At 46.7% G+C, this 11,192-nt stretch overlaps 1 long non-coding RNA gene across 1 annotated transcript; it reads right to left on the minus strand.

Moving 5' to 3' along the window:
* Positions 1 to 1,743: 1,743 nt before the first annotated feature.
* Positions 1,744 to 3,174, minus strand: LOC142563951 (uncharacterized). Its single transcript, XR_012824449.1, has 3 exons — positions 2,861 to 3,174; positions 2,481 to 2,576; positions 1,744 to 1,994 (listed from the first exon to the last, which is right to left on the minus strand). It is a non-coding gene; the product is annotated as an uncharacterized LOC142563951 (long non-coding RNA).
* Between the last annotated feature and the right edge of the window lie 8,018 nt (positions 3,175 to 11,192).

Genomic DNA, 11,192 nt, shown 5'->3' on the forward strand with positions numbered 1-11,192 from the left:
TTGTTTTGGTCCTTCGTAGGCCTTACGTAGAGCTTTCACTCTCGCTCGCCTCCTTTCTCTGTGTTATTCAGGGTGCATGTTTCTCGGGATGCTGGCCACCGTGATCTTCTCCCTCAGGGGTAGAGGAACCCGGTGTTTTGTGGACTCATATTCCACTGGGTAGCCCAGTCCTATTAGCGTGTCCCTACCCGTGCTGGTGATGTTGAGTCGCTCTATCTGGCTCGTCTTGTGGGCCTCTACTAGTTCCTCCCAAGTGTTGTCGATGCCCAGGCTGAGTAGCTTCTCCGTCGACGTCGTCGGTGGAAGCCCCAGTGCCAGCTTCTAGGTCTCTCGTATTAGGGTGTTCCATTTGCCTCTCTCGCTGTTCTTCAGACCCAGGTACGCGGTGCCGTAAGTGACTCTGCTGATTATCAGGGCTTGTATTAATCTGGTTGTGTCCTGCTTTCAGGCCGTGCTTTTTGTTTGTTACTCTTCGCACCATGTGCGCGACTTGGGTAACTGTCGCTTGCAGCTTTTAATGCCGGCGAGACCGGCACCGTCCTTCTGGAAAGTGAGGCCCAGAATACAGAGTGTGTCCACCTTGGGTATGTTGCCTCCATGTAGTGTCAACGTTGGGTCAGGGGTCCCCTGCGGAGGCCGCCCTCTTGTCCTCTTTTTGAGGATCAGGAGCTCCGACTTTTCCGGCGCGCATGAAAGACCGCAGCGGAGGTGATCTCCCTGTTGCTGTTCAATATAGCAATGAGGGGATTGCCTAACCTCTTGGATAACATCAGGGGTATCCGTCACGCAATGTATGCCAGCGACCTGACCATGTGGACGTGCACGGGATCGATGGGCGAACAACATGACCCCCTGCAGGAAGCCATCGACCGGACCGAGGAGAAGGAGAGAGAAAAAATATTAATCAACTCAGAACAAAACAAAAATAAAGAAATACAAAAGCACTAACACACATGTACCTAATCTACATCAATGATGAAGACAGGAAATATACAACGAACAATGAACAGTGGATGTGAAATTGACACTACACAAAAGGCACTTAACGGTGGTCAAGTAAACAGAGTTCAAACGAAAACAACTGATGGCATACGCATGGACCGGCAGCAGCAACAAATCTATGAAGCGTGGAGTCGACGGCAGAGCTTTCCCGAGGAACGCTGGCAAGCCGATTTCGTTTCGGTGGGTGGGACTGCGCTGCTGGGTTTCCCGGGAGTCTAGGTCTGGCATCTTTCCTCGACTGGGTTTAGCTAACTTGAGGGGAGCTACCGTGAGCTTCGTTTCAGACGCTGTTTTGTCGTCTCTCACGTCAACTGGTCCCTAGAAGCTCAGAGGCGACTAGGCGGCCCAGGCGATACTGGATGGCACTAGCTCCACGACACTTTTCAGCAGATTATGGGCTCAGCTTCTAGGCTGCTTAGCTCGTCTAAAACCTGCGTTTAAATGACTTCTCCTTTCTCTAGTTCTCTGTGTCGGAGAATTCAAGATATTGGTGACGATTCAATCAAGTTCACCTGATCGTATCACGGCTCCTCCCAAAGCCTTGGCCGCGCGCCTTTTAATTAGGTGCAAGGGAACGGGTGATTCCCCACTGCTGTTAGCAAGCTTGTCAGTGCACGCGAGGGGCAGAGAATGCACTGGGGTTCCTGCAAAAAAGCCATCGGGACGTCACGTTCGCGCCAACAACAACAACACCAAAAAATCTCTAATCCTGCCTTCGACTCTTTCAGCCGCTTGCCTGAGTGGCCGGCAACACCCGTCTTGCTCGCCGCTTCTTCTTCCCACAACCTTTTGGTGCACGTTGATCAATGCTTCGCCGACTGGAATAATGCCACACCGTGACAAATACAAAGTCCTTCTTTTTCTTCTGAGGCTCGGCGTCTCTGATCATACTCCAGCCTCCGGTGCTGGAGTTCGAGTTTCTTTTGCAGAAGGATGAATGCATTCCCTTCTTCTCAGCAGCTGCAGCCCCATACCTTTTAGGCCTTTGATTCCTGAAAAATAACGAAGAAATGTGAAATTGCGTTCATATCAAGACAACCCTAGTTTTTAACTCACAACCTCTTTTTTTCTAATCAGTCACAAATGCAAATATTGTCGTTATGTTGACTTCCTTACTTGTTTTAGGTTACAATATGTTAAAAAGTGTTCTATCTGTTAAATTGTTCTCTGCTTTAACTACCTCTGTTGTACCTTCTTTTTGATAATTGCTATATGGCCACCAGCTACCCGCTTCATCCCTTAGGACGCATATTGTGCAATTCCCTTACCTACTTCACTGTGTTTTATTTATTTCATGTGTTCACCATTGACTAAGTAGTTTGTGCCTCGTATGTAGTACATACTATTTGCAATGACTTTCTTGTTACTCACACCTGTAGCACTGTATCATTTAGTATTCTATCGCATTTCGGCAATGGCATGACTTCACTGTTGCCATTCTATGGAACCTCAAATGTTACACAGCACGGTGGCGATACCTTGCCTTGCACCTCGTGCAGTCTACGACAGGGGTTGTAGGTTGCGATGTTGTGCCAAGGACAGTCAAGGACCGAGCTGCTGTGCGCCATAGACAGCTGCAGAAGGTGTATAGAAGCGTGGTTTAATAAATTGAATAGGCCCTAATAATAAGACTACTGGCATCAGCTACCACTTAGTTTGGCTAAAATATGATAAATTTTATATGACTACAGCGGTTGACAGGAAACAAGGAAATCACGTAGCTATTACTAGAAACAATACAATGGCTCATAAAACGTTAATAGCAGGAACTTTGGCTTGATAAACACAATATTAGTTTCGTAGAGTCATGATGGAACTTGTCATCTGCTTCCCAACAATGCTGTTTGGATTACCATACCTGGTTGTGCAGCGCGTAGCTGTCGCCTTCTTTTCATTGCGTAAACGGGCCCTTGAGCTTGCTCGTCGACTTCGCTCTTTTCAGTGGACTGCTCTCCTTCGGTGGTGTCCAGTGCTACATGAGTATTACAACTTTATAGCGTAGTTATTCATCACTTGCATTAACCAGTGCTTTATTTTACATTTTGTTCGTTCCCTTTTATTTGTTATTGAAACAGGTGGCATGGTGCTTGGCATTCCACGGTAACGACATGTCAGATGTCCTGTCCAATGAGATGCGCCCCCTCTTGATGACTGTAAATAAACAGGGAAGCCAGATTGCACTTCCGTCACGTGCATTTGTCCCCTGCCCAGACAAAGATAAACACCGTACTCTAAGGAGCCTGTAGTACAAATAGTGAGTTACTGAAAAAACTATTTTACTACCAGTGGCCTTTGCACCTACGTGACCAGTTAGATTCCGACACTAGTTGACTCGGCCTCGTCATGCTGCCTTGATCCCCAGTGGCCTCTTAAATGCATCATGGCCCATCCAATGATGGTTCCTCTGAGTTCATGTAGTTGGTGTCATAAATTAACAGCAGCAGGTCTAATGCACAATTTTCATCTGCATACAAGAAAGAAAGCAAAACACGGCACACGGATCACATCAAACGTTTTTATTAGTTTTAGAAAGGGTATTGGAAATACAGATTCAGAAGGAGTACAATTTCATTTCCCCGGCCCTGCCAGTTATCTTGGCTTTTTCTAGCCGAGTGTTTGCAAACACGATTGAAGTTAACACATATGGTGAAGTTGGTCCGAGAGAAATGGGTACGAAAAGCAGCATCTAAAATTGAGAGTCTCGTGATAATTTAATCGTATTCTTGCTCTCTCTGTAGGCAGAAAATAACTGATGGGTGGAACATTTTGGCTGCATGGTGTATAACAACAGGCGGGCGCATGATTTGGTGAGGGTCTAATAAGCGTTGCAAAGCTCAGCTTCGTGAACTAAGCTGGAGTCATGGCCGAATACTATAGGGGTTTCAGTCCTCGCACTATGACCAGAGAAGCGCGGGCGCGCGTGTACATTTAAGGAAGGTGTATTGGGCCATGTTACGGTCTCGTACACTGGACGTGCAAGGTGGGCGAAGCAGCGGCTCAAATTCAAACTGTATATCACTTGCCAATTATCTCTCCACCGTCCGAGACGCACAGTAATGTCGTGGTCGTGTCTCTGATTTCCCGCACCAGACACTGTCGAGCTCTTGCCGATGGCCTAGATGCTGGATGCCGCCCAGGTCCCGCGCCATCGCCCCGTCGTAGCAAAGTTGTCAGCACGTAGCCGGCGTTTTTCATCAAGTCGGAGATGTCCTGCAATATTTGTTCCCTCTCTCCATACTGCTCCTCGGTACCGGATCTACGGAGAACAAGGGCACGTTATGTTGTGACTGCGCGTTTCACGTATACTGAACAAAAGGTGCGAATGGGACTGTGAAACGTACAGCTCTCACTTTCTTAGGTTGACGTTCTCTTGCTGCCAAAAATTCCCCCCAAGGAGATCCACGCGCTCCTTTGCAGTGCGAATAGTAAGATCGCGCTGCATGGTGAACACGGGTTTTGGTAGGGAATCGGCACTTGCCACTTTGCGCAGCACACACAAACGTTCTTCAATCCGGAACCGCTTTCAGGGCCTGCGCTGCGTTGGAAAGAAGCTGAACAGCACGTAGCGGACGCATGTTCACACTGTAGGTAGCCATCTTGCATTTCAAAGCGCCCTTCGTGTTGGTGTGGTTTCACCCTTCACAACGGGCGGACGCTAGTGTGATGCGCCTTAGCCGTGTAGCCGTGATAGCGGAAAACATCAGTCACGTTCCGCGCTCCACTTAGGCAGCTTGTAAGCCGACCGTGTTGCCCGTTCCGCTAGCCCGCTTGCGGCTAAGCGGACTGCGCATGCGCATTCGCGCTTCCGCTCCACTCAGCTGCAGCGTGGAGCGTCAAAACGCTCAACTCAAACACTCTAGTGACGAAACGCGATCTAAATTATGCTTTCCAAATCTTTGCGTGCACTTTTACCATTGCTTCCCAAGAATTATGTGGTGTACAAGCATCCTTTAAATAAATTTTCTGCTTATGTCATGGCGCCACGGCATGTTTTAGTGAACTTAGGTATTTGCAAAATCTAAAGAAGTGATGGCAGTTCAGACTCGTAAAAAAATGAAGGCCACAATCCTTTCTCCACATACGGGGCGATAATTTTCAAGTTTTCCGTAATTGTTTAACATAATTGGTGGCAGATAGCACAATTCTTGTCCTTGAGCTCGCTTATACGTAGAGGCGGACGTGAATAGCAGGAGAAACAAAAACATATTCCACAAATAACGATATGTACTAATTAACTTCCTAATTAGTTGCGTTACCGCTCAAAGTGCAACTTATGAATTGTAGTTGCTGAGTTTGTAACAGGTAACTACTTCAACTGAATTTCCAGGGTGACACACGTTTTCAGGTAATATCTAGAAAAATGTAAAAGGAAATACACTGGCGTTCCAGTTACTTTTGTGTTTCAGTGAATAAAATTTAGTACCCGTGCATTCTATGAAGAAGGATAGCCAGCGAAGCTGTGTTGGAATGACAATATTAACAACTGTGTTAATTTATATGGTTATTGCTATATTTATTGAATACCGACACATATACGTAACTTCGTGGTTGTTTATTTTGTCTCATTCGTTACCACACTGACAGTAGCTATGTGGTCGCTGTGGTAAACCGCGATCGGTTGCGCTGTCACGCTAGACACATTCTTGCCAAATGTTAAATCTATACACGACCAGTGACGCATGGTCGGCACATTGACGTCACCTGCAGCACTTAATTCCAAACCGTTGCAACAGGAAGGATTGAATCCACTTCCCGTAGGGTCGTGCTAGGTCGACGTTTAACGTCTCCCGCTATGACGACCGACTTGTCCTCGACGGACGAGATCCAACCAAAGACGTCTATTAGAAAGATCTCAATGTCTTACTTTGGACGTAACCGGAGGGACGTAGACCTTCGCGACAATGGTTCTATCTTCCGTCTGCACGGCACGTACTCGATGGTCCCGATCCGCTGGCCCTTAGCGCGTTTAGGGGCAGCGGCTTCTCGTCGCTTTCCTGCCCGTTAGCTCTCTTGCTTCCTTTGCCGCTCTTTGAGGGCGCGTTCTTCCTCAGACCGAACTACGCACGTCCTGCCCATAGCAAGTCCAAAGCGCCACTGCTGATAACGTCACTAGGCCGATGCTCGCTTGCCCAAGTTCATGTACCCTTTCCCAGCCCTTCCTGCGGTGAGCAAGCGAGCGAGATAACCATCGAGAGTTCGCGTCCTCCCCTTCTTTCTCGTCCCTTCCCCTCCACTTCCCTGCCCGAAGAAAGAATACATTCTGATCGACCGCCGCGACTGATAACATCACGCGGAAACAGTTGGACGACCGATCGCTAGGGCGCATTTTGTCGACATCTCGGACACTTTATTTTCTAAATCCTAGGCACAAGAATTTCGCTGGGAAAAGTGCGATTGGTTTAAAAACCAAATGGAACAACTGCGCATTTTTATGGCGTATTTGACGGCGCACATCTCTAAACGTTTGTCATCCTGAAAATTCATTCCAAGTGGTTACGCCTTGCCAACTCACCGGCTTTAATTCGGAGATTGCAGTATGTGCAGTAAAGTAAATAGTAATTAGTGATGTTTTAATTAATTGATACTTTATTTAGATTTCTTTGTGCAATTAATGTCGGCATCTCTGAACAATTCAGCTCAACGACTACATTTATGTCATGTGCAAAAGCCAACATTTTAAAATTCCGGGAAATCATAAAAATGATCACCGCTCATGTCGGTTGTCATTGCCGGTTGCGCTTTTCAAGCAGTTCCCCAGTAACAACATAGGAAACACTTCTGAATAAAAAACTATCAGCAGAAATAAATCGTCTCCAATCCACGCTGCGAAAGTCGTTGGTCAGCGACGCTGCAAACGACAAATTGAACAACTGCCCATTGCAACGTTTGCCGAAATGATTAACCTTGCGACATTCACATGTACTTTACCTAAGTATTAGCCTAGGACGTTTCGACGACCTACGACTTGGACTGCACCACTACTTCGCGCACCAAACGGTTATTACGCTTGCACATTTACCGGGCGCATTGAAAAAGCGCTAGATTTTATGTTTAAGTCCTACTTCATTTGCGTTCTGGACGGTGCACCAATAGGAGGCTTCTTTTATTTCCAATACCAGCACTTCAGTAACATCATGGTGAGAATATGTCTGACAATAGCGCGAATTCAGAGGGCTTCTTTTGAGTTCCTGTTAGGTCACACGCAGGAAAGTTACCGCTTGATTTACATTTAAGCTGCATGCGAAACATCCGCCTTGTTCCTTTTCACAGCGCATGGCAACAGCCTCGCTTTCGGGCGAAATAAATGCGAAGACAGTCGAAGTGTGCTCGCGCATGGTGGTGAAACAAAGTGCGGGAGACACTTGGTCACCATTTGCCGCGAATGAAGGCGACGGAATTGTCATGATAGCGATGCACGAAAAGAGACCTGGTGATGACGCTTTCTAGCCTGGCTTGGATTGGATAGCCTTCTTCCATAGGGCGGACCCACTCCGGGGGATAGGCTAAGATTTGGATGGTATTAGGAAGATGTTGGTAGTACAAAAACTGGTCATGCAGGTACGGATAAAAATAATGTTTGAAGAACTTAAGAAAAACGTCTGGGCGCTAGTGCTTCTTTTTCTGCTCCTCGTGAAGCATTGCCTGCCTGCCTGCTTGCTTGCTTGTTTGCTTGATTCCTATACCATGGCCCATGCCCACTGCGGGAGATTGGCCAAGTACCCGGCGGTTAAATGGAAAACGGGCACACGAAAACGTGTGTTTTTGAAAGAAACGCAAGCTAGAAGGAAATAAATTTTAATGAATTTACTGTAATTTTGTACACGCTGCGGCAACTCGTGATCTTTGTCGCCCTTTCGGTATCAAATAAATCCTTCCCTTAAACTTTAGCCTATTGCATTCTTGAAAAATGTAAATCAGTTCCATTTAGCGAAGACGTCAGCAATGCTCCCGTGAGAATACGAAAACTTAAAATTCTGAAAGAAAGAAGGCACCATTACATCGCAACGATACCTCAAGTGTCTTCAGTTTCTTCCTGCAGTACGATAGTAAAGCAACGACATGAGTGCAGAAGTTGGCTGTTCAATTTGACTGTTCAAAACGCTATGGACTAAAGTGTCGTACGACGCTTAGAAAAAACGTGAATTTGGTGGGAACAAGCAGATGAAGTCGATCACGTGCTGCATGCGCGTACAATTTTTCACGACGAGCAGAAGAAGAAGCACTAGTGCCGAGGCTCGGATTTATGCTCCATAATAATTTCGAATAATCCACCCATTTCTTGGCCAATCCCCCATCGTGGGTAGGAGCCACCCGCATCACAGGCTACAACAACAAAAACAACAACGTGTTCTCCCTCAGGTCTCTCTTCGAGCACCGCTGGACCGAGAAGTCCGTCTCCATACTTCGCCGGAATAGGTGACCAAGGATCACCTAAACTTATTCCACCGCGGTGGGCGAGCCCATTTCGGATGTATTCGCAGTTATTTCGCCCAAAGGCAAGATGATTTCCAGGCACTATGGGAAGGAACGAAGAGGATGTTTCGCTAGCCGCTTGAGTGCAAACCGAGAAGTAACTTGCCGGCACGTGGCGTACCAACAACTCTCAAAACAAGCCCTCTGTGTTCGCTCTATGGTCAGACATATAGTCAGCATGAGAGTTTTTTTACATGGCAGCGTTGCTTAGTGGCTTCGGCCTTACGCTGATAAGCACGAGGTCGTGGGACCGAATCCCGGCCGCACCGGCCGCATTTCGTTGTGGGCGAAATGCGAAAACACCCGTGCAACGTGCGTTGGGTGCAGCTTAAAGGCCCAGCTGGTGACAGTTATTCGGGCGTTCCCCTCTATGGCGTGCTTCTTAATCACATCAGGGTGTCGGCGCGTCGTAAATGCCGAGATACTCGGCTACTGTTACTGACAATGTTTTGTGTACCTCTGAGTAATATGGAAATCAGGGTATGTTATTGGAAATGATGGCAGGCTGCTCTTAGTGCATTGTCCACAAATGAATTTGTGTTCGACGACTAAATATAATCACGCGCGTTTTTATTGTGACCGGGACATTCGGAAGTGCAATAAAAGCTTGCGCCGCCTAATGAACTGCAGTGAAATGGAGACACTTGAAGACACCTATTTTTTCCGGAATCCAGTGTTAAAGCGCGAGCTCATGCATCCATTCCTTATAAAATATATTGTGCATTAGACTAGGGTTACTTCTTCCTTAGGTAAAAAAAATGCATTTGACCTTATCTATGGAGACAAAGGAATGTGCTCTGAAGACGTCTAAACAGTGTTCATTCTAAGCTTCATATCGCAATATTTGTTATCCTTATTATGTGAGCTCTTTTGACGTCATCCTAAGTAGCGAGCCTCGCTTTCCCTGCAGACTAAATAATGTTCGCATGCGAATAACTGTATAATTTCCAATGCTGTTTTTCATTTCATGGGCCATGAGCGCATCCTGGAAGAAACTTGATGGTGAGTACAGATTCTCGTTTTGTTCATACTTATGTAACAAAAACTATGTTTTTGCTCCGCATTTGTTATTTTGTTATCTGTACCGCCCCCCTCACGCAATACTCCTTCTCGAGCCTGTGAGGTATATGAAATAAATAAATAAATAAATACCGGTATGCTGCTACAATCGCGCATTCATTCACGTCAACTTCGTCAGCACACAGAGCTGGTATATTTTTTTTTCTTGCGAACATTTAAGTGCGCTAACACATCCCGGTTCACCTGTTATACGAAAGCACCAAATTTATTTAAAGAATGCGTGTTCCACGTAATTCTTGGAAGGAACGATAAAAAGAGCCTGCAAATATTTATAATACATGATTTGGATCGCCTTTCTTAATTATCAGTTTAGTCTAACAGCCAGGGGCAGCAAAGCACGCAGAGGACTTCTCTTGATTCCGTTTATTGACTTTCTTCCAGGCCTCACCCAGCGGCCAACGGTAAGCATGTTGGAAACTGCTTCACTGCAAAATAGTCCTCATTTAACGGAACTTTGAAGCAAAATATTCCGAATAGGTATATGTGCTATTTGTAAATGGAAATACAAGGGCTTCTCGTATGAAAAGTGTTGAATATCGGCAACGGAAACCTTACAATGTCCCGCAATCCGGCAAGATGCACTCGTCTTTCTGGGCGTCGCTATAAGGTGCTATTCCCACCGACGAGCCGCGGGTTATGCGCGACCAAATTGACCGCGTGGCGACGGCCGCAAATGGTGCCTTTGGTCGAAAGGCGATCAACTTCTTGAAGTCGCAAGCTGTGCGACTAGAGTGACAGAGTCGCTGAACCAATCGTCATTGGCGCAGGTGTCGGACATTGGAATCACGCGGTGGTTATTTTATATGTCAATGGCTGAGGAGAACAAGTGAACGGCAGCAATCGCGAGAAGGTTAAGTGTTGCAACGAGCAAGTCGCGCTCGACGCAGTGAACATTGGTCGCCGTGAGCCGCTGCCCTGACGCCAGCCGTAGTCCGTACGGTGACCAGTATCAATCGGTAGGGTGAATGCTGCCTGAGATGACCTAATAGTGAGACCGCCATTTTTTCTGTTTCTTTGCGTGTGAGAGGGCGAACATTAAAGCAATGATGCTGAGGTAACCTGAAAACAAAAGCCACGCAAAATCTCCTCTGGGAGCTCTCTGAATGATGCGGAAACAGACTGTAGGATTGACGTGGCGTTTTGTGGAAGTTACGTGTGCGTTTCATCTAATTTCAAGAACGACCGCGAAAGAACCGTGAAACGGAGAAGCGCGGTTGCGGTACCGAACTGCTACGAGACTTGCCCTTGATGACCTAGAAGAGGCGAGTCGAAGCATTTTTCACTGGTGTTAAGTTAGACCGCAGTGGATGTTGTGGTCGTGGCAGCAGAGGGTGCTAAGAATCCCTGGCTCCGGAAACACATTTTTCGCGCTAACATTGGAATCTGAACCTGGCAACGTTTAACGTTTGAACGTTATCTAGTGACGAGAGTCTAGGAGGGCTATTAAGGGAATTAGAGCGCAGTAAGTTGGATATAATAGGGCTCAGTGAAGTTAGGAGGACGAAAGAAGCATAAACAGTGCTGAAAAGCGGGCACGTCCTGTGCTATCGGAGCTTAGTGGAGAGACGAGAACTAGGAGTCGGATTCCAGATTAATAAGGATATAGCTGGTAACATACAGGAATCCTATAGCATTAA

Source organism: Dermacentor variabilis, chromosome 11 (genome assembly GCF_050947875.1).
Source record: "Dermacentor variabilis isolate Ectoservices chromosome 11, ASM5094787v1, whole genome shotgun sequence".
NCBI lineage: Eukaryota > Metazoa > Arthropoda > Arachnida > Ixodida > Ixodidae > Dermacentor > Dermacentor variabilis.